Source organism: Sparus aurata, chromosome 19 (assembly GCF_900880675.1).
Source record: "Sparus aurata chromosome 19, fSpaAur1.1, whole genome shotgun sequence".
In the NCBI taxonomy this organism is placed as follows: domain Eukaryota; kingdom Metazoa; phylum Chordata; class Actinopteri; order Spariformes; family Sparidae; genus Sparus; species Sparus aurata.
This window is the reverse complement of record NC_044205.1, coordinates 26567196-26589480: the sequence shown is the minus strand read 5'-3', so window position 1 is coordinate 26589480 and position 22285 is coordinate 26567196. Positions and strand designations below refer to the sequence as shown.

Sequence of the window (22285 nt, the reverse complement as noted above, 5' to 3'; positions counted from 1 at the left end):
GCTGTCGATCCTCATACTCAACGTGGTTTTTTTTTAACACTATTTCATCCAGGGAAAGGAAAGAAATATCTCTGAGAATTTCACACATGCTCTTCAGAAGATAACTTGGCAAAGCAGTAAAAAAATAAATAAAAAAAACGTCCTCATATCGTCGTGGTCGCCAGGGAGTCTGCAGCAGCATCCATCACTGGTCCTCCACTGGGCCTCTAATGTGTCTTTACTGCCACGGGGAAGCGCTTCACTGGCTTCACCCCCTCTTTTTCTTTTTTGCTTTACCTGTTATTAAGTCTGAATCAGCACACAAACAGAATGACAAACTGGGCCAACCAGCGCTGCCTTCTGCTACATTAGGCGTCTCGGTGTCCGTGTGTCTCCATGGCAGCCGGCGACGGCTTTCGCCCGGCACCTTGCCGGCGGGGAGGTTGATGGTCACATGTGGCGCAGCGGGAACTGACCCCTCCGACACACACTTCAACAAACACAAACACAAAGATGGAGAACAGCTGAGGAATAAAGGGAGGGTTGGAAAGATTTCATGTGTCTGTTTTCCCGATGGTAAACATTCAGATCATCAGCGTTTATTTGACTCGTCAAGAACCCTCAGTTGAAGGTTTGTAAAGGCAGAGTGATTAAAAACTGTGATCCCTTGTTGTGAAGCTTATATATTTTCCAGGTTTTTATGCAGCTAAACTTGCCAGACTTCTGCAAATACATCAACATATACGTCACTTCTTGGACAAAATGTTTCGCTGCCAGTTTGTTGAACTACCTTCTGCGAGCTACCAAACGTTAACATTGCTAATGGAAGCTAAAGTTAACGGTAGCAACGTTACATATGATACGCAGGACCTCTTGTTATCACGTTTAAGTTCTTTACTTTCAAAGAGTATGTTAAATGTTGTAGTTGCACCTTGGAAAAATGAGTTTGACGATAAAATGTTGAGATGTACGTACCCCTGTGGAGCTCGGTTGTTTTTTAACGACAACTTGGGATCTTTCCACTAATTTTGTGCCGATGAAAACTGGATATTTTTTATGGGAAGTCTAATCATCTCCATCCGTGATCGCAGTGACCAAAACCGTAACCAAGTGCTTTTTCTAAGGAGGCTTTAATATATTTTCTAGCTGTTTTTCTAGCGACCCAAACCTGTTGTGTTCACTGGAAGTCAAACCATTCCCATACGCGATCGTGCCGACTAAAGCAAGTCGTTTTTAACGAGACCTTGGGATCTTTCCAGCTTTGTTTGTAGACACCATTTTTCATGGGAAGTTCAACCATCTCCATCTGTGATTGCAGTGACCAAAAGCCTAACCAAGTGTTCTTCTGGCACCAACACCAGGTGTTTTTAACGAGACTTTAAGATATTTTCCAGCTGTTTTTGTGGCGAACAATACCTCCTATGTTTCACTGGAAGTCAAACCATTCCCATATGTGATTGCAACTAAAGCAGGTTGATCGCAGTGACCAAAACTGTTATTTTGATCTTTTCCTGAAGTGGTCAGCAGGCACCTTTTAAGCAGACGTTGGGATCTTTCCAGCTGTTTTTGCGGTGATGGAACTGTATGTTTTTTAACGAAACCTCAGGACATGTCCAGTTGTGTTTGTGGTGACCAAAACCGGCAGTTTTAAGCGAAAACAGTGTTTTTTGTGCCTTGACAAACTGACAAATTGTCACAGAAACTGAACCTAAAGAAACGTAAAGTTGCAACAGATCATTTTGCAGAAACGTACATTGCCAACATTTATTCTGGCGGGTTGAGTTGGACAGGACGAGGACAGAAACTCTTCCCGGATCTCTATATTCTTGGTGGCGTTGGAGGAAAATGGTACATCCCATCCATGATGGTGATTGCAGGTGGCGGCGGCTGCTGCCTGTTGTGTGATAACAAGAGAGACGGGGAAGAAATGGCGGCAGCGAGATGATCGACTTGATATGGAGACGTAAAATTCATGAATGGGGAAAGTTTGAGTGACAGGAAAAATACCGGTGTGGGAATGATTGGCAGAAATGTTCCAATAAAAGACTGAAGGTAGATCGAGAGATAAAGATTTCTTTCTGCTGAGCTCCGTTTTTTATATTTACGTGTTCGAGCTCCCTTTTTTTTGACATTTGATATGAAGCACTGGTTAAAACCCAGCAGCCGTCTAAAAGAAGCACTCTACATTTAAGTATTTTATTCTTCTATTGTGGCACTGGATCATCACAGTACTCATGTCAGACACATCAGGTGTTCCCCCTCTTGTTCCCTTCGCCTGACGATTGTTTTTCCTCCTTGTGAGCATGTTTCCACACAATTTGAATTAATTGGATTGTAAATTGATCCTACTTTGGAGCTGAAACCCTGGAAGCCGGAGCTTTGGCTGCAAACAACAGTTTAATCTGAATACTAAATGTTATTAAAAGCCTCCCTTGCCTCGCCTGTGTAGGACAGTGTGTACCTGGTAATGAGAAAAAAGCCCCCAGGGCCTATTGCATTCATTGTGCACCAGCATGGTATAATTCAGTAATTAATTGCCTCAGTGCCTGGATGGCGCTGTAATGGTTCGAAGATAAACAATATGACTTCACATGGCTGCTGTACCTGTTGTTGTTGAACCCAGAACAGGTTAAAAAAAACAAACCCTTTAATGTTTTTATAATCAATCGATATAAGCTTCGAGCGGAGCGACGGAACACGTTCCCGAAAACAGTTTCATGTTTTCATTTCGGATTAAACCGTCGCCACCTGAATGTAAATATTGTAAATAACAGGAAGAAGTTTAAAGCTGCTATTAACTGTTCTCTCGTCAATCGATTATTAGCAGTTTTTGAGTAATTGATTAATTGTTTTACAGTTGCTATAGCGAAGAAACCAAAGAAACCAACATTTTGCACATTGTAAATTTTAATGCATCAATCTGCTGCACGTTGGACACTGTGTAAACTAAGTTTCAACATTTGTAAGTGTCACTGGATGATTTTGATGAAGGACAGTTCTTCAATCAATTATCAGCATTTTTTTGAGTAGCTGATTATTAATTTTGCAGTTGGACCTTGGATCCTGTAAGAAGGTCCAGGAGCGAGAAAATCCGGAAGATAATTGTGTACATTTTAAAGTTAAATGCATCAACCTACTGCAATAATTAAAGGGCCACTGTGTAAGTTTCAACATTTGTAAGTGTGACACCACTGGATCATTTTGACTGAAGGACTGTTTTCATCCCTCGGGGTGCAATTTACAACATACATGAAAAACAGGACATACCACCATCATCCAACTAAAGAGAAGGAAGATGTATCTGACCTTTGTGGTGAAACAAAAACAGATATTTGAAGCCAAAACATGATGTTTTCCAAGTCCTGAACCTAACTAGACCTCAAAAACAACGTTGTCACAATATAATCCATCTAAAGTGCGTCAGAGATCGTCTTTAGCTCGTCAACAGTCGTGGTCGAGGCCCTAAATACCAAAAAGAATCACCGCTAACAAAAGCTAATCACAGTATAATTGCTTGTTTTTCCTTTTTATTTTGAGGCAGGAAAGTCTGAAAATGTTGGGTCTTCATCAAAAGTAACTTCAAGGGGCATTATGTAGTCTTTGAGAAGAGATTCAAACTCCTAATTTTGATGTTTACAATATAAATAAGGTAATTATACGAATTCAGACTCATTTATTTTCTCCACAAGTGAATAAACAAGCTGCCCTGAAGCAAGAGAGGTGGCAGAGTCCACCAAATAATAAGCAAAGTTAAACAGTATGATAATTTTTACAGATATTTCTCTGCCACTCACCGAAGACGGATGGACGTGGCTGAAGAGAAGCAGCGAGTGATTAAAAAATACCCCCTATTTTAAAAACAGACATCTGGGTACATTTTTGATTTTTGTGTTAAACCTGTCGAAATTTTTGAGGAACAACGTTAACATCTGCAACCGTAAAGATCACAGCGACCTCGAAACGAAGAAAATTAAGGTCGTTTTTGTTCTTGAATGCCAACAACCGGTTCTTAATGCAGCAGGAGATATCTCATTCTGCTCCCGCGGTGGCAGAATAGTTAAAATCCATCTTTTCCGGTGTTTCACTATTCCGAGTACAGCACCTCTGCTTCTCATCTCGCCTGCTCTGCTTTACACACTGCCGAGGCTCGGAGCGGGAAGATGCTCCTCACAATGTAGATGACAGGATAAAAAGAGAAAAGAGACAGTGTGGCGGGGGAATGAATGAGGAGGAGGAAGAAGAATGGAGGGAGTGATAGAACGGGAAGCGAAAAGGCCAGGGAGGGAGGATAAGCCATGTCTCCCTTGTCTTGACATTTCTCTCCCGTCTCTCCTGGGAGTGAATACCCCGATATAAATGTTCCAAACTGATGATGGAGGAAGAGGAGGAGGAGGAGGAGGAGGGATGAGCGAGGCTTGTTTCATGTGCATCAGTTATAACGCGCCGCGGACTCGGGGACCATAATTTGGTTTCAGGTTGATGTAATTAAAGGGTTGGGGCCTCAGCAGTTTTTCGACGAGCTAATTTGTTTAGGAAGCGCTGAGTCCCCCGACGGCAGCCGGTCACGATAACGCTGCTGCTGCTGCTTGCTGCTGCTGGTGATCATGACAACGGGAGGGCTCACAGGTGTCCATTCACCTTCAGGACTCGCTAAAGAAGAGCGTCACCTGGATTGACTTCTGAAGAAACGTACTGCTTGAGTGAAGACACCTGATATTACCTGTGTTTGGTACAAAAAAAAAGTAATATTCTCACAATGTGTTTTTTTTTCTTCTTCTTGCTGGGATGAGAAGATTAAAAGTCATCTCTGCACATCTGAGGTGTTAATTACTGGAGCTGGAGCTGGAAGGCAATTAGCTTAATCAAAAAAAAAAGATAGAAGCTGTTAATTAGAGAGCTTTGGAGGTGCCAGGAGGCGTAATTTCAACACATCCTCGCGCCTAAACGACTGAAGAGCACAGCGACAGACGTACCGGACTCTCGTCATACACTCACACTTGTTTAGGTTCAGGAAAACGCTGCTACTCCTGACTTCCTCCTTTGCAGCTGCAGTAATTACTACAGCCACTAGAGGTCGCCATGTAACAGGAAACTTCAACGTGAGTCGTTATAAGCTGCTTTAACAACCCACCGCTGAACTTTCTGATGAGGACGGGCTTTACGCTGTGTCAGGCTAGCTGTTTCCCCTTGTGTCCAGCTTTTATGCTAAGCTAAGCTAATCAGCTCCTGGCTCCAAATAGATATGAAAGCGGTACGGATCCTATCAACTCATCATCTTATCTCGCGTCCAGTATTCATGCTAAGCTAAGCTAATCAACTCCTGGCTCTGACTTCGCACATATCAGCAAAGGTGCCACTAGCTTTAGCTGCTATTAGCCAGTGAGCTAAGTTAGCTATTTGGGTTTGTTTTTGGCTTTTGTTATGTTTTGACCTAAATCTTCTTAAATATTTCACTTTTTAAACACAAAGATGTCAGAAATCTTTGTACCTTCACATTTTGCACACATGCACATACAGATGCAAGAACAATCCGGCTAACGAAGTAGCACAAACGACAAACTAGAACCTCACATGTCAACAAACTCAGGTGTGCAGTCGAATGCACAGCTTTTTCCACATTCTGATAACCATTTTAGTTCATTTTTTATTTATGTTATGAACTAAAAATCTTATGTTTTGCACCTATTTTAATATCGGGTGCAAAATGGTCAGCTATCATATCCGTGTGCAGAATCTTAACACCACATAAAAACAGAATATTCACTGTTGCAGCACTTGGGATGAGTTTTAATGTGAAATTTGCCGCCAGTTTAAATCAACAACACGAGGCGCCACACTGTGCATCTCATTCATTGGAGTCTCAACATGGAGTCCCTCCAGATGAAAGTCCTGGCGTGTGTTTTAAAACACATCCTCGCTCGCAGGAAAAGGATGAATTTGGAATCAGAGAGTTGTGAGCGTCTCCCAGCCAGCGTCAGATGTGTTGCCTGTGATTGCTGTGTTTGATTCTTCTTCATGTCATCCGGCTGGATTTCTTGGTATTGATGTTCCTTTTCTACTGATTCATTTTCTTGAAGCGCAACTTTTTTTTTGCCAGTAATTTGGTTGTTTCGAGAAAAAGCATCATATTCTAAAGGTGCCCTTTTGAAAGCGCCGCCGTTACCCGTTCTGATAATTTAACCACTTTGCAGCATTAGGTCTGACAGCTCGGTCCTCGCCACACTGCAGCTTTTTGGGATTGGTTTTCTCCACCAGGCGTTTGATGAAAAAAAAAGGGAAAAGCTTTATCTGCATCCAGAGGCCTGACCTCGCCGGGTCGGGTACTGATCCTGCAGCTCCGCTTCCTCCCCGACAGCCGATGATAATCTGTCCACTCCTCGGGTGGCCTGAGCGAAAAGCCCGAGCTGGCTGTCGGATCAAACAAACCGTCTCCTCGTTTCCCCCCCCTCTCTGCTTTCTTTGCAAAAATATATAATTTTTCTGCTTTGTTGCCAAAAAAACCCACAGGTGGAGAACAGCGGTTAGTCCGGGGGCAGGTGGTGGTTTTCATTTTGCGAGCTGCAGGTTTGGTAATCTCTGAATCTGTAAGTGGCCGTTCGGTTGAAATCTGTTTGGAGGAACTGAGCACATCTTTTATTTTTTTGGATGCCTTTGCACTCGCTATATTTGAAACCCCAAAGGCAGGATTTGAAAGGATAGTGTCGCCTCAAAATGAGTGTTTGCGTCTCCTGTGGCCGTGTTTATTTAATTCAGAACCAGCCAGGATTATCACATATAATCATGCCCATTAGATCGGATTAAATCCCAAAGTAGGACTGCTGAAATGAGACAGTTCAAGCATTTTACTAATTAAAGCAGATTTGTTGGAATTAAATCTGTGTGTCTGTTTGGACATGTTGAATCACAGGAAGTGATGTTAATGGATGAGCACTCCTTCTAATGTTGAACTATCCGTGTTGGTTGGTTTAAGCGAGCGTATCCGATAAAATCGGTTTGTTATTTGTAGTTTACTGATGTCGTTTTATTGTTTTGAGGTTCTGTAACGTTACGTTCATTAAGTAAAGCTCTGGGTGTTTATTCCTCCAGAAGATCCGACTCTTTTTTACAAACTTTTGAGGTTTTGTAGGTTCAGCTGCAGATAGATATCAATGCAGTGTCCGTGACGTCGTCTGTATGACTCAGTCGAGATATTTTGAGCCTTATTCCTCCAGAAAGCCCGGCTCTGCACACTGCTTTCTCCTAAAGCTGGCTGCAATGTCACTAAAAGGTCCATTTAGTAGTAGTTCTGAGGCTTTCAGGCATATCGATCAGTTGTCTTTAGATTGGGGGGTTGCTTTGTTGTCGGATCAGTGACTCTGGGTGTTTATTCCTCCAGAAGACCCGACTCTCTTCTACAACTTTTGAAGCTTTGTAGGTTGAGCTGCAGATAGATATCGATGCAGTGTCCGTGACGTTGTCTGTAAGACTCAGTCAGGATGTTTTTGAGGCTTATTCCTCCAGAAAGCCCGGCTCTGCACCCCGCTTTCTCCTAAAAAAGGCCCATTTAGTAGTTGTTTTGAGGCTTTCAGTCACATCACTCAGTTGTCTTTGGATGGGGGGATTGCTTTGTTGTCGGATCAGTGGCTCTGGGTGTTTATTCCTCCAGAAAATCTGTCTCTTTTCTCTCTTTAGAGGCTTTGTAGGTTCAGCTGCAGACAAAATATCATTACAGTGTCCATGATGTCGCCTGTAAGACTCAGTCTGGATGTTTTGAGGCTTATTCCTCCAGAAAGCCCGGCTCTGCACTCCGCTTTCTCCTAAAGCTGGCTGTAATCTCACTAAAAGGTCCATTTAGTAGTTGTTCTGAGGCTTTCAGTCACATCACTCAGTCGTCTTTAGATTGGGGTGGGTTGCTTTGTTGTAATTAGGAACAACTTTAAAGCGATTCCTCATCCAAACTGCAATCAAAGGTTAAGAATGAGTCATCGCGCTGTGGACCTTTTTGTTTTGTCAACAGCTGGTCAAGGTCAAGTCTGAGCTTTCAACTTGAATAGTTCTCTGTGAGATTTCATTACGTCGTCAGTGAAATCCTCTTCTTTCTCTCCTCGCTTCGATCAGATTAAGTCCACCCGATAAAAGCAGCTCTGAGACGGCTGATGTATCAGAGTTCAGCCGGCGGGTCGCAGAGGGCTTTCTGAGGGGACCGATAAGCCAAAGAGAGACAGAAATGGAGATGAAGGATCCGTCTGAGAGAATATTCATGAGTCCTCTCCGCTGTAATATGTGTGACAGCACGTTAAAGCCGCCGTGATTATCATCTTCAGAGACGTATGACCCATATCTCTGACTTGAAGGCTCGATTTGCATTCTGCTGTTTTTCAGAAGGTTGTCGTCTCAGTCTTCCTGCTTTTTATAAAGCTTGATATATGTCGTTCTTTCCGGTGTGTCGTATCTCAGGCTGAGCTGGTCGTAGTCCTTGGGCGCCTTTCGGCTTGTTCGTCTCGTGCTGTCAGCTCGTCTGTTGGCCCGTTGATTGAAACATGCCCGCAGTCTTGACTCTGCTGGCTGACTGACGACACACGATGCCAAGCGGCTGATTTATGACCTCTGTAGCACGCTGACGCTCCTGCTGTGAAACTCCTCTCCCATCTGTTTCCATTTGAGGAGTACCAGAGTGTTTTTTTTTCCTTGCACAGGGGAGTCGGTGTGTGTTTCGACTTTGACCCTCCCGACGCTCGAGGCTGTTCCGACTCCCATTCGCTGAGTTTGCATCGTGCTCTTCATTGACGGCCTCCATTGACTGCGTCTCTGTGCGTTCGTCTGCTGCTTTTTACGACCGTCTCCTCGGATGTCATCGGCATCGATTAACTCCGCGGGCCTCATCAGAGCTTGTTATCCTGTCAATTTGCCCACCAACTGCTCGAGTCATTAACATTTAGGTTACCGTGCAAAATGCTCCGCCAGGTGTTCCTGTAGCTCATTTCGCTCACAACAGTCCATCCACACCTGTGCTGCTGTCAGAGAACACGGCGTGATGTGTGAATGTGATGGAAAAGATGCAGCTTAACCAAAAAACGCTTTCAGGTTTATTTCTTTTGGCAGCTGCGAGAGATGATTTGTTAAAGTCTGCACGAGCCAAGATGGCAAGTATGAAAAACTGCAACTTCCTCCAAATAATTCACCTGGAAACAAAACTTCATCAGACTTCATGTTGGAAACTTAAGAGGCTTTGTAGCATCGACTGCAGACGAACATCAATGCAGCATCTGTGAACTGTTTTGAGGCTAAAGTTTAGCATTTTATTCTGCCATCCTTAAATTAAAATACGATTGAGTTAGCATGTTTTAAGCCTTCTAGAATTAATATGAATATTGCTATAATAAATATGCTATTCTACCATTAATGTACAGTAAAAAATGCAAACTAAAATGAAGCATTTTGCTCTTCTAACCACAGGTTTGTTATGTTGTTTTGCTATTCTAGCTATATTCAGAAGCAACATGCTATATTAGCATGTTTTCTTGCTTTCTTGCATTGATAAGTAATTGCTTAAGTTTTGCATTTAAGTTTGCTTTCCTAGCATTAAAGTAATACGCTAAAATTGAGCTGGTTTCATACTGTCTGGAATCAATATAAGCTTTGCAATCCTAGCGGGTTAGGGTTAGCAACATGCTAACGTTTAAGCATCAGTTTAAAAGCAACATGCTAAAGTTAGCATGTTCATATGCTCTCTAGTAATAATATGAAATTAATTTGCTAAATTTTGTCATTTTAGTCTGTTATCCTAGCATTAAAGGGCATGTTAGCATTATTATTATTTTAAAGATGATGTCTTAACAGATTCTTTTGTCATTAGCTTCAAAATGTTACGACCTGAAGTTGTGTTTCAACTAAGAATAAGTTAATCTTAAAATTATACAATGATTAATAGATTTAATCAGGTTCCCAGAGAGAAACAACCCCCAGTTTTCAGTCTTTGCAGTATTTTCCTTTAACCTTTTAATAAACTGAATCTTCCAGCTCTTCCTCGCTGTTTCGTCGGATACTGTAACGAATGTATCCGACATAATGTCTTGGTGTCACGGTGTGTAGGAGGAAGAAGTGCTGAATTAAAGAGGAATTCTATTTGCATAACACCAACATGTCTCCTCACCTCTGCCAGGCAGGAGGACGGAGCGTCCTCTGTGCTCAGATATTTGCTTTAATGTCGACTACATGTTGTTGAACCAACAGATCTCACTATCGGCTCGAAAGGTCTGACGGCTTCGTGGAAACCAATTGCTCTCTCTCTCTCTCTCTCTTTCTTTTTCTTTTTTTTGTGCTTTCGATCGTCCGCATTCAGCCGCGGAATCGGCTCAGAAAGAAAAAAAGAGGGCGAGCATTGTGAAGCCGAACCAATTTCATTAGAGGTAGCTTGAAAGCATGTGCAGCATCAGGCCGGCGGACCTTGAACGCAGGTAGCCTTTCACATGTTTGGCCTCAGGAGACTTCGCTGAAGGTCAGGCCTGTCTGCTGTGTACGTACAGTAAACCGCGCCTGTGTGCTTTATGTTTGACATTTGTCTTTTCCCTTCTTCTTCTCCGCTGCAGGGCTCTTGTATCAGGCAACGTGTTGAGCGAAATGTGTGTGTGGTGGTTCAAAGTGATGCTACAGGAGAGACCGGTGAGTAGCGCTGGGAAGATGGAGAGGGAGGTGATGACGGGTTCGTCAGCGATGCTGTAGTGTTTGATGTCGCTGCAGGTCGGAGGGCGTCGTTCAGCTTCATGTGGATGTAGAGACAATCATACGAGGCTCTCTGGTTCTGTTCTCTCTTGTCTCTCTTCCACCCACTCCCCTTCACAACCCACTTCACACTCAACACCGGCAAAAGATACCTCTCTCTGTTCCGCTGCAGTCTGACACGGTGCTCTTTCGTGGTCGTTAATTGACGACACTTTCAGTTGAGCTGCGGTTCCGTAGCTTCGCGTTTGACACGTCGATTTAAAAGCTGCTATTCCTGCTTCAACCTTACGCCGAAGCTAAGAGCGCCGAATTCACAAGAACGGACGAATAATTCAGAATTTGTTTTAGGCAGCGCTTCAAAATGTTTTTAAAGTTGCTCCAAACTTGACGAGTCGCAAAATCGTGCATTTTTTAAAGGGAGTCTGGTGACTTTCTCCACAGGGGACACCGAATTTGCTCTATGGTTTACTGTATTTGTGATATTTTGTTAAGTTTACTGTCAAGAAAATGTTCTCAACTACATGGACTTAATAAATTGGTTGTTTAGATTATTCATGAAGTCATTTATTAGCAAAAATATCCCATAAATCACAGTTGAGTGTGAGGATTTGATGCTTTTTATACATTTTATATCATCACAAAGTTGCTATCTTTGGGTTTGAGAAGACCTTATGCCGTTTTTTTACACAAAGAAACCAAGGGCCTTGTGTAACATACGCCGAATTCACAAGTGCAGTCGAATAATTCAGAATTTGTATTAGACAGTGTTTCAAAATGTTTTTAAAGTTACTCCAAACACGACGTGTCACAAAATTTAGCATTTTTTTAAGGGAGTCTGGTGTCTTTCTCAACATGAGACACCAAAGTAGCTTTATATTTGCTACCGTTTACTGTATTTATGATATTTTGTTGGTTTACTGTCAAGAACATGTTCTTAACTACATGGACTTGATTACTTAGTTGTTTAGATTATTCATGATTTATTAGCAAAAATATCCCATAAATCACAGTTAGGTGTGAGGATTTGCTGGTTTTCTACATTTTACATCATCGCAAAGTTGATATCTATAGTTTAAGACTATTTGCTCTCATTATCATAAACCACATGATTAATCAATTAACCAATAACGTAATCTGATGAAGGAAACAATGCTTTTCGGTGAGGTTGTGCTGAGGATGCTCAGAATGAAAAGCCTCAGACGACCTCGCAGATCAGTGCCCCCGGTTCCCCCGGGCGACCTCGGGGTAATGAACAACACCTGACGCTGCAACAACAACACACACACACACACACACACACACACACACACTGACAGACACCATCCAGCTTTAATCCTGACAAATTGCCACCGCGCGTCCTGGAGATTCTCTTTCTAAAGCCCCTTTATCTGCCTCGCCTGCCCATTCAGCGGCGTACAGAAGCTCTGAGATTCGTCCTCCAATCTATATCCTCCCCAACAGGCCTCATTATCTTAAGTGAGTGTCGATAGGACGCTGAGAGGCTGCGCTCTTTTTTTTTTCTACTTCCTCATGTACAAATGAGCTGCGGGAGTTCGTTTCAGAGCTGCTCTTGTGTGTGCGTATATGTGTTCTGACTCGTAACCCGGCTCGTGTAAGCGCTGATGAATAACCGGCCTCCGTAATCTGCTGCGAATATGTGTGTGTGTGTGTGTGTGTGTGTCGGTGCTGCAGGGCTTTTGATGTCGGAGCTTCTGTTGTCATCCCTCATGTCGTTACCGGCATCACAGGGTCCCGCTCAGCTGTCAGACGCACCAACGCCACGCTTCCTTTTTAAAGACCGCGAGCTCGCCAGCCAGCCAGCCAGCCAGCCAGCCGGGGGGATGAGGCATGTAGGAATATCAAAGACGTTTTTATCTGGCAACATATGGGGGACATTTTCTTGAGGATGATTGGAAGAGAAACTATCAGAAGGCCGTCCTCGTAGTGGGAATTAGCAAGCCGGTGTTCCTCCAGAGAGAAGTGAGCTCAAAGCTTATTTACAGTCCCTCCATGAGCGAGGATCGGCTTCTTGTTTAAAACTACCACCACCCCGGTGCTTTCACTGGGATTTCCTCCAGAGCGGGAGCAGAGGCTTTAAGGATGTGCTGGTGTGTTTGTTTGTGCAGAAACTGAGAGCATATGGTGAGAATAATTATGCGCTCACACCTACAACTCTTGACCTTTGTGGGGAAACTTTATTTTATTTGCGTTTTCTTGAGTTAGAAGCTGTTCAGCCCTGATATTAATATCCATCCTGAGTCACGAGTGTCTCTAACTCGAAGTCCATCACTTCACAAGAAACACAAAGAAAGAACTTAATGTAGAACATGTGCCGAATTTAAAAGAAGGCCTAAATAGTTAAGAATTTGTTAAAGAATGTGTTTCACAAAGTTTGTAAAGTGCCTCCAAACTCAACAACTCACAGAATTGCGCATTTTTTCAAGGGAGTCTGGTGACCTCTCAAAAAAAGTAGCCCATATTAGTTACTGTTTACTGTAATTGTAACATTTGACACATTAACCATCAATTAAATGTTGTCTTCCTTAATAAATTTAGTGTAAATGTTGAAACAGTGTGTTCAAACAGCTGCTAAATGTTGACAGGTGAGACTCAATTTAGACATAGATGCTAACAGGCTGGCTCAGACATGCTGCCGCAAACTGACACTTTTTACAATGAAAACAAACAACTTAATGTTTTGTAATTAATGCCGAATTTACAAGAAGGCCTAAATAGTTAAGAATTTGTTTAAGAATGTGTTTCACAAAATTTATAGTGTCTACTAACTCAGCAACTCACAGAATTGCGCATTTTTTCAAGGGAGTCTGGTGACCTCTCAAAAAAAGTAGCCTATATTAGTTGCTGTTTACTGTATTTGTAAAATTTGACATGTTATCCATTAATAAAATGTTGTCTTCTTTCATACACAGTGTGTTCAAACAGCTGCTAAAAATGTTGACATAGAAGCAGACAGACTGGTTCAAACTGACACTTTTTACAATTAAAACAAAACAATGTTTTGTAATTAATGCCGAGTTTACAAGAAGACATGAGTAATTGATAATTTGTCGGAGACAGCATTTCACAAAGTTTATAAAGTCTCTCTTTACTCAACAATTCACAAAATTGAATGATTTGTAAAGGGAGTCTGGTGACATTGTGGTTACTAGTTCAATGGTTGGATCAGTGTGTCCACAAACATCAGATCCATCCGATCAGTATTGCTGTCAACATATTCTGGTATTGACGTTGACGGTGATATTTAGGAATTAAATGTTCCTCTCTGAGATGGACGCTGCAGCTGATTTGGTCGAGAAACTGTTGAATCTTAACTCGTCGATTAATATTCAGACGCTCGACCTCCACGTTGAGCAGCCGTCAGCACGGTGCCGGTGAGTTTCCTCACTGTAGAAAATGTAAATGAGCGTGCGGCTGCCAGCCGGCACGTATATATTCAGTGTGCGGTCCGTCCTGATGGATTTGTCTCCGTCCGTCAGAGGAGGACCTAACTCGTGACTCGGCAGCTACGTGCCAATCAGCGTATCGACCCGTTTGTGTTTTCTCGCCGGCCGGAGGTGTCCACGCTGACGACGGCGGGGGTGAAATATTCCTCTCCTTGGCCGAGCGTCAAACGCGGCCTCAGCCTCGCTGCTGTCTGTCTCGCTAAAAGAGACGAGCAGGGTGGAGAAGGAGGGGAGGGAGGGTGTGAAAACAGCCGATGGAAGACATCACGGCCATTTCTCAGACTCGGAGCTGTAGTAGCAGGTGGCCCGGCAGCCGGCGGCCTCGCTTCTTCTTGGCTCTGCGGTTTACAGCACACAGACTTCTGGCTTACTTTACCTTCGTTTACGGCGTCTTTATAATTCAAGCTCCTTTTCAATGTCTGTTTTTTTTTCCTCTCTTTGTCCTTTTACAGCTGCCTCTCAATGATTTCTGCTATCTATACGGCTGCTGCCACAAAGTTGGCCTTGTGTTTTTTTGGGAGGGGATTTCAATTTGCACTTTAAATAGAAGGATTAAACAGGCTTAATTGGTTTGTACTGAAAAGGGTTTAGGATTATAATAAGAAAATGTATTTTATTTCAGTGCTTGAAAGATGGAATTATTAGAAAAGCCAGAGAAGCTCAGACGAGGAAATAAGGTTTACTGCCTTGATAGTTAACTATGATGTTCCATCCGTTAATTTACTTTTTGTGCGTTTGTTGTTGACTTTGATGATAAATGCATGTTGTCTTACTGTAAACACAGCGTACAGTCACATCTCCAAACCCTCAACTGAACAGAAGCTGTGTTTTTTTTGCTTTGTGTCTTTTTCGGATATTTTCCATCCGTCCAAATTGACTCATTTTGGATTTTACATGTTTCCACGAGCAGCTGGAGGGAAAACAACCTGTTGTTGTTGATGCCGAACAGAGCGAGTGTCAAAGCAGCTCTCGCTTCCTCTGTGACCTGTGAACACAAACACCTAGCAGATATGTTAATGACTGTAAAAGTAGAACTGTGGTTGGAGGCATTAAGACTCTTTTTCTGATTGATTTGTAGCACCGGTGATGAATCCAATCGTCACATTCGAGCTTCTCTCTGTGAACGTCGGCCGTTGTTAATCCTCAGTCGTGTTGGCTCAGATAAGCACTGCTCACATCGTCTTCACGTCGGATCGAACAGTGCGCAGGCTAATTGTTTACTGTGTGTGCCGATTCGTGTGTCTCTTTAATGACTGCAGGCTGACTGTTTACTCAGTGTGGATTACTGAACACAGCCTGTCCTCTGTCAAAGACAGCCGGCGTGCGTCCGCTGCATTTCTAACAATGTATCTGGGATTGTTTGTCGGTGCGACTCCGCTCGGCTTCTCTATCGCCTGGAAACAGCACGCGTTCATCGGCGTACAGCTTCAGATCCATTGACAGGTTTAACTTAACTTTGCACAGTTAACCTCACACTGAACATCTTGTTCTTCACCGTTCATGACAGCATCTCGTATTTCTGATTGTTTTGACAGTGAGCGATGAAGCTTCGACCTCATAGCGGACGTTTTCCTCTGACGTCTCGTTCCAGGAACAAACAAAACAAAGCAGACAGATTTTCTTTGCGGACATGTATTCTCTGCCCCCTATATTGCAAACACAAAGTACAGTGTCTGTGCTTTGTGACAACGATTAATAATCGGCCCTCAAAATGCATAACTTCATGTTTTAAAACTTTGTTAAATGAGTTTAACGGATGCAAAAGTGACCTTAGAATTTTAAACCTTTTGTTCTCATCGTAATTTTTGCTGTCTGAGATCAAATTTCTAAACACTCCACTCTGTTCTGCAGTAGAACACAAGTGTACATGCAAATATTTAAGACTAATAATAATAATAATAATTGAGACTATAAATAAAATCTAGCTGTCAGAAAGCGTTAAAAGCCACCAAAGATGCAAAATACCCCTTGAGCGAGGCTTATGCACGGTTTCCTCCGGCTTGTTACTGATTCTCTTCGCCTGACAGCTCAGACTTCCTCCTGAAAACACACACACGTGTGTGTGAGTGTGAGCGTGTGATGATGTCGCCTCATTTGTTTGGGTTAGCCCATAATTAACACGTCAGAGCTGCAGCGAGAGACGTCGAGGCGTTAATGGTGACAAGGTGACATGAAACAGTTTGAGGGCAACTCTAAAAATGAGCCGTGCCGTCACCTCGTCACTTCTGCCACCTCTGGTTTTTTTTTTTTTTTTCTTTCTTCCTCCAAAGATCCTCGGAGCAAAAAATTTGACAGAACAGTTGCGATGTGACATCGTCTGTCTCAGAGTAAAGTGCTAGATGTGCCGTCTTCTGTGGTGCAAACCGACTGAGAGACTCGCGAAAGCGTTCGCTGGCGGCGTTGCCGTGAACAGAAGACGTGTGATGAATCTCTAATCAGGCTCCCGAAGCTTCTTTTCTGCTGAACGTTTACCTGCAGAGCTTCTTAAAAACTCAAGCTGGGTCTTTAGATGATGGTGAAGACATCCACACACACACACACACACACACACACACATACACACACAACACACACTCTGGCTGTGATGCTCGTTGATGTGCGAATGATCTCGCTCTCGGTTGGAGGAACAGGAAGTCGGGGTGCGTTCGCCGCCTGCTGCGTTGAATCGACTCGAGCGGCTGCAAGAAGAAGATGCTTAAAAAGGTTAAATCCTGTCTTTTCAGGTATGATTCTTATTTACCGCCACCCAGACGAAAACACATTTCCCCGTCGAAGTCGCCCTGCGGCCTCGTCCTTAGCGGAGAGTTTTATCACCCTCTCTGCGCTGAACTCTTTTTTATTTAATAAGTGAATCAAAGTGTTTCATTCCACGGCGAGATATACTCCATTTGAAGAAATGAGACCTGCTCTGACAAAATGATTTCTGGCACAAGAGAGGAAAAAAAAAAAGCCACATTATTGCCTCCAGTTAAAGTTACGAGACCACTCTCACTTATGAAACGCTCTCAGGAGCAGCAGCCATCTTTTTTTTATGTTATTTATTGCGAAAACGTCGCCACCTTTTTTGTCCCGCCAGTTAATAGTTTTCAAATAATCCTCATTTACACAGTTTCAGCGTTGGTGCAGATTATCGTAATTAAAAGTGTCTGCGTTGTTTGAAGTCGGGGGACGCAGAAGCTGGTCTTTATCTCAGGTCTCCAGGATCTTTATGTGGATCTGTAAGATGGAGATCAGGGCCTCCGGCAGCGTTCACCTCTTTCATCTGCTGGGAGAATTGCACACTTTCTCAGCGTAGAGGCGGCTTTCATCAACGAGCGGCGAGCGGCCGGTGATTTGTTCTGCTCATGAGGGTTTTTTTGGACTCTGCGTGACCTCGCCAGGCGACTGATGGGATGGTGCACGAGCTCGGACAGCCTGTCACTCACATGCAGACAGGTGTATGAGCAGTGCAACTGAAAATAATAACACTAAATAATACAGTTTGTGTGACTGCTTTCTTTTAAAGTTCAGGGTTTGTGTATTTTCTCACTTTCTAAAGATTGAAAATGCGTTTCTTCCCCCCAGTTTTCACGACAGAGCGTCAAAACAAATCACAGCTGACGCTTTACTGATTTGAATTTTGAGTGGGTTGGTCCTTTAATAATAGATGTGACAGAATTGCAGTGGAATGAAGGAAAATCCTCAAAGCCTTCTATTTATTATTCACTTAAGGTTTTTCTTATGATATGTGACTTTCTTAAATATGCAGCGTGACCATCTTTTAAAGGGTACGACCACCCAAATGGTTTCTATCCGTACTTGGTGCCTTCATCTCAGTAAAATTGATGTTACTGGAGTTTAGGTTGTGGTCTGTTAAAATAATATCTTTCTAGAAACGTTTTCTAGGATACACGTCACTTGTAGAGGTGATTATCTTAGAGTTTTCCTAAAAAAAATCACTGATATACTAAAAATTGGAGTGTTTAACTGCTGTTAGCTACGGCAGCTAGGACGCTAATCACAGCCCGACAGATGCGTACATTTTTGGTCTAACAGCAATATTTTTAGGGATGCATGATATTGGATACGATAACCGATAATTACCAGACTCTCATGGCCGATATCTATAAAATAACATGTAACAGAGAGGCTAAGATGGTCATTTCCGATGAGCAATGTTAAGCAGAGCTAACGGAGCTAGCTGGGGAGTAGCAAGGTGCCGTTTCTAAATTACGTGGAGCAGTATTGGTGGCATTTCCGATAGAACAACAACTCTTGTTTAACTTGTTTAAATACAGTAAAAGACATTAAAAAGAAGTAGGAAAGAGTCGCTTTTTGAGGGGCTGACTGGTGATGGTTTCTTACAGCAGCACAGAAAGTACTGACCAGTTATAAAACCTGACTGAGGAGACATAATATGATCACATTTGTGCTTTAATATTTTAATTTAATTTAAAACAATGCTGGTTCTACTTAAATGTGGGCGGTTGGACGGATGTCAACACTGGAGCCAATCTGATCGCTAAAAACAACACTTATTATAATTTTTTTGATGTCTTAATTTGAGGATTGTGTCTCTGGCTCGTATAAAACAGGCTGCTGGTGTTACACAAGCAGCAAAACTTAAAAACAGTCTTGTTTAAAGAAAGTTTCCTCTGTGTGTGTGTGTGTGTGTGTTTGAGGACACTCTGACCGCAGAGGTAATTCAATCAGCGCCGCCCTCTCCTCGCCATAGTCCCGAGTGAATCTGTTGTTAAGTCAGGAAAAAAGGTCTTCTGTAGTCAAATATTGGCTTTAGAGAATGAAACCGGGTACCTGGAGAGCTGTGCTGGATGAACACCGCCGTCCTCTGCACACTTCCTCGGGTTGGGCGGCGTCCCAGAGGTGCAGGAGTCGGGAGTCACGCTCGGGCTCATCCGGCGGCGCTGCCAACTCTGACGCTCGCTGGCTCCTCAAGCTGGAAATTGCCATAATGTGTCCCGCAATGGTCGACTGCACAGGCCTCTATCAGGAGCTCCATCTGTGCTGAACACACACACACACACATATACAGTGTACGTCACACTGGGTGGTGGTGCGTAGACTCTCCAACGCAACAATATACAACAAAAAGCAGTCAGATTTATCCAGATAACATCCTCAAGCAGGACACAGGATCATACACCCATTTTTAATCTCATCGCGTCTCATAACCCAAACTGTGAGCAGTTATCTGTTCCCAGAACTTCCTCCGCTCCAGATGTTTGAAACCCAGGCTGCAGGGATTTACTCCACTGACCTCCAACTCTGGCTGATCGGGTCCGGCCCACAGTTGGCATTCTCTACAGTAAATACTTTAAAAAGGGGTCACAAATTGCTTTACATGCAAAAAAATCAACAGAGAATCACAAAAAGCACGTAATTGTTGTAGTAATCACTAAAATATTTCTTCAAATTCAACTGTGAAAAATAATTTTGTTACACAAATGTAGTTACGAAGGTACCAATATAACATTATATTTGCTCTTTTAACCGTCATTAAGCTATGTTGTGTTGCAAACGAGTGAACTTGTGGTTTTGGTTAAAATAACGTCACGTAAATTAAGTTACAAATGTTACCAACATTATGTTCTTTTTTACTTTATGCTACAAAACGTGTGGTTTTGCTTAAAATAACTACGTTACTTATGAGGAGTCAATTACGAAGTTTACTAACTTTACGTTTGTTACTCTAAACTACACACATTACGTTACGTACATGACTTGTGGTTTGGGTTAAAAGAATTACGTTACTTATGCAAATTCATTTATCGAGGTTACCAACATTTTAAATGTAACGCTATGGTGCATTCAGAAAACTATGTCACATGTGTAAATTCAGTTGCAAAGGTTACCAACATTACGTTGTTTACTCTATGCCACTTTATGTCACGTTACATACGTAACAAAACCTGTGGTTTTGGTTAAAATAAGTATGTTACCTTATTCATTTATGAAGGTTACTAACATTATGTACGTAACACTACTTTATGTCACGTTACGTACATTATAAGACGTGTGGTTTTGGTTAAAATAACTATGTTACTTTTGTGAATTCAATCATGAATATTACGAACATTATGCACAGTAAATACTATCAAAACGGATCGTTTGATAATAATAATAGCAAGTTTTGAATTGTTTTAAATGCAACAACTTATCAAAGGTTCACAAAAAGCATGTTAGTGCTAGTTTTCGCAAATATAAATATCCTTTCTTAAAACTTCACTGTGTCCTTAAACCTCATATAAAGACTGATACAAATCCTGAAACAGCCCTTTAGAACACGTATCAGGACACACACACACGTATCCACACTTCCCTCTGTAACCTTTGTCAAGGACAGACATTAACATTAAACGTATATGAAAAATGAGCTGCGGTTCAAGTTAATTGATGAGCTCTGGACTAAAACACACACTGTAAGTGGACTGTGGAGCGTGAAGAAGCAGTGGAGGAGCCGCTGCCGCTGCCTTTTCAGTCTAAACTGCTCCTGCTTTACTACGTTAAGCTGTTAAATGTATTCTGGAAGAGATGTTGACTTCCATGCAAAAGTTTTGGATGTGTGGGTGAGGAAATCTGCACATCAACTATATGCAAATGTCTGCTCAGCACACTGCCCACAGTCAAGACTTGAGACGAGAGCGCGTTTTGATTCGACACGTTTGTACTGTAACTGTGGTGAAAACCATACGGAGATTAATCGACTGCTCTGTTACCAACTCAGCTTTTATTCGCTGATGAAGTTTTCCCGTCACAAATACAAAAAATAAAAAACAGAAGAAGGATGTTTTAGAGTGCTTCAGTGACGAGCAATTAGCATAAATTCAACGTATAGCAACACCTGCGTCACAGCACAATGCATTTATCTGTCATTTGGAAATGAGTGAATGTCCACTGGAGCGTAATGGAATTAGTTAGAAATATGATGCCAGAGCGCCACAAATCGCATGGACGGACTCCAAATAGAGCTGTTCGCGTTTCATTGTTCCTGCCATATTAGAAAAAAGTGAGAGGAAATGTGTTTGCTGCTGCCAGTTTCTCCGGTGTCTCATATCTGCTGAGGGAAAGATATCTGAAAACGTCCGGGGAATAACGGATGGTATATTAGAGAAGGAGTTGAGTGACGGCTTTAATTTTGATGGAGTCATATCTGTGAAAATCTCATGAAGGGGAAGGTAAATATGGGCACCTGTCCAAGCGTCATTTTTCAACCTGAACGACTGAATACTGAATTTGCATTCACCCAATATTCAGCAGGTCAGGAAATCAGAAACCATAAAAAATACTTTAAACAAACACCAACTGGGTGAGTAGACAGATTTATTCCTATCATTTACATAATGGGGCTCACCTAAATGAAAAAATAAGACGCACCAGTGCAGCCGGGGTTAAAAGTCAAAGTCTGGAGCGCTGAAATGGGTAAATTGCCAGTGACTCCCAAAACAACTTGACCATTGCAGCGTACCAGCGCCAGGTGTACCGGACCTTCATTGTAGGGTCACAGTTTGTTTGGGTTCAGGCAAACATCATGGTTTTGGGTAAAATAACTATGTTAATAACATGAATTCAGTTACATGCTTTAGACTTATTAATGTTTTGTTACAATTGCGAATTCATTTACGAAGGTTACCAACATAACATACATATTATAAGGTAACAATACTTTACATTAAGTTACTTGTGGTTTTGTTTAAAGTAACTGTGACATATGTGAACTCAATTATGAAGGTACCAATATTATTTACTGAATACTACATTATGTTACTTAACATTTCTTTACGCTGTATTGCGTTGCGGACATGAATAAACTTGTGGTTTTAGTTAAAATTACTACTTTACTCATGTGAATTCAGTTATGAAGGTTTCCAACAGTATGTACTGAATGCTACGTTACGTTACTTTACGTTACTTTACATTACATTAAGTTACTTGGGGTCTTGTTTAAAGTAACTGTTGTGTACATGTGCATTCAGTTATGAAGATACCAATATCATTTTCTGAATGCTACACTACATTGTTGTTTCTTTTCTTTTCATGTTTCTTTATGCCACATTATATGTACATGACCAGACTTGTGGTTTTTGTAAAATAAGTACGTTACCCATGGGAATTTAGTTACAAAGGTACCAACAAAACTTGGG

At 42.2% G+C, this 22285-nt stretch overlaps 1 protein-coding gene across 3 annotated transcripts in view; it reads left to right on the top strand.

The window, feature by feature from the left end:
* The window catches only part of rnf152 (ring finger protein 152), a 51930-nt gene that overhangs the window by 16215 nt on the left and 13430 nt on the right, over positions 1-22285 (top strand). The window contains exons 1-2 of one of the 3 annotated variants that reach the window (XM_030398561.1): positions 10438-10456; positions 10548-10620. The exons of 1 other annotated variant lie outside the window; for it this stretch is intronic. The gene's annotated coding sequence lies outside the window, so the exon portion shown is untranslated. Of the gene's footprint in view, positions 1-10437; positions 10457-10547; positions 10621-22285 lie in introns of those variants that run through there. One more of the 3 variants, XM_030398559.1, reaches the window with a different exon arrangement.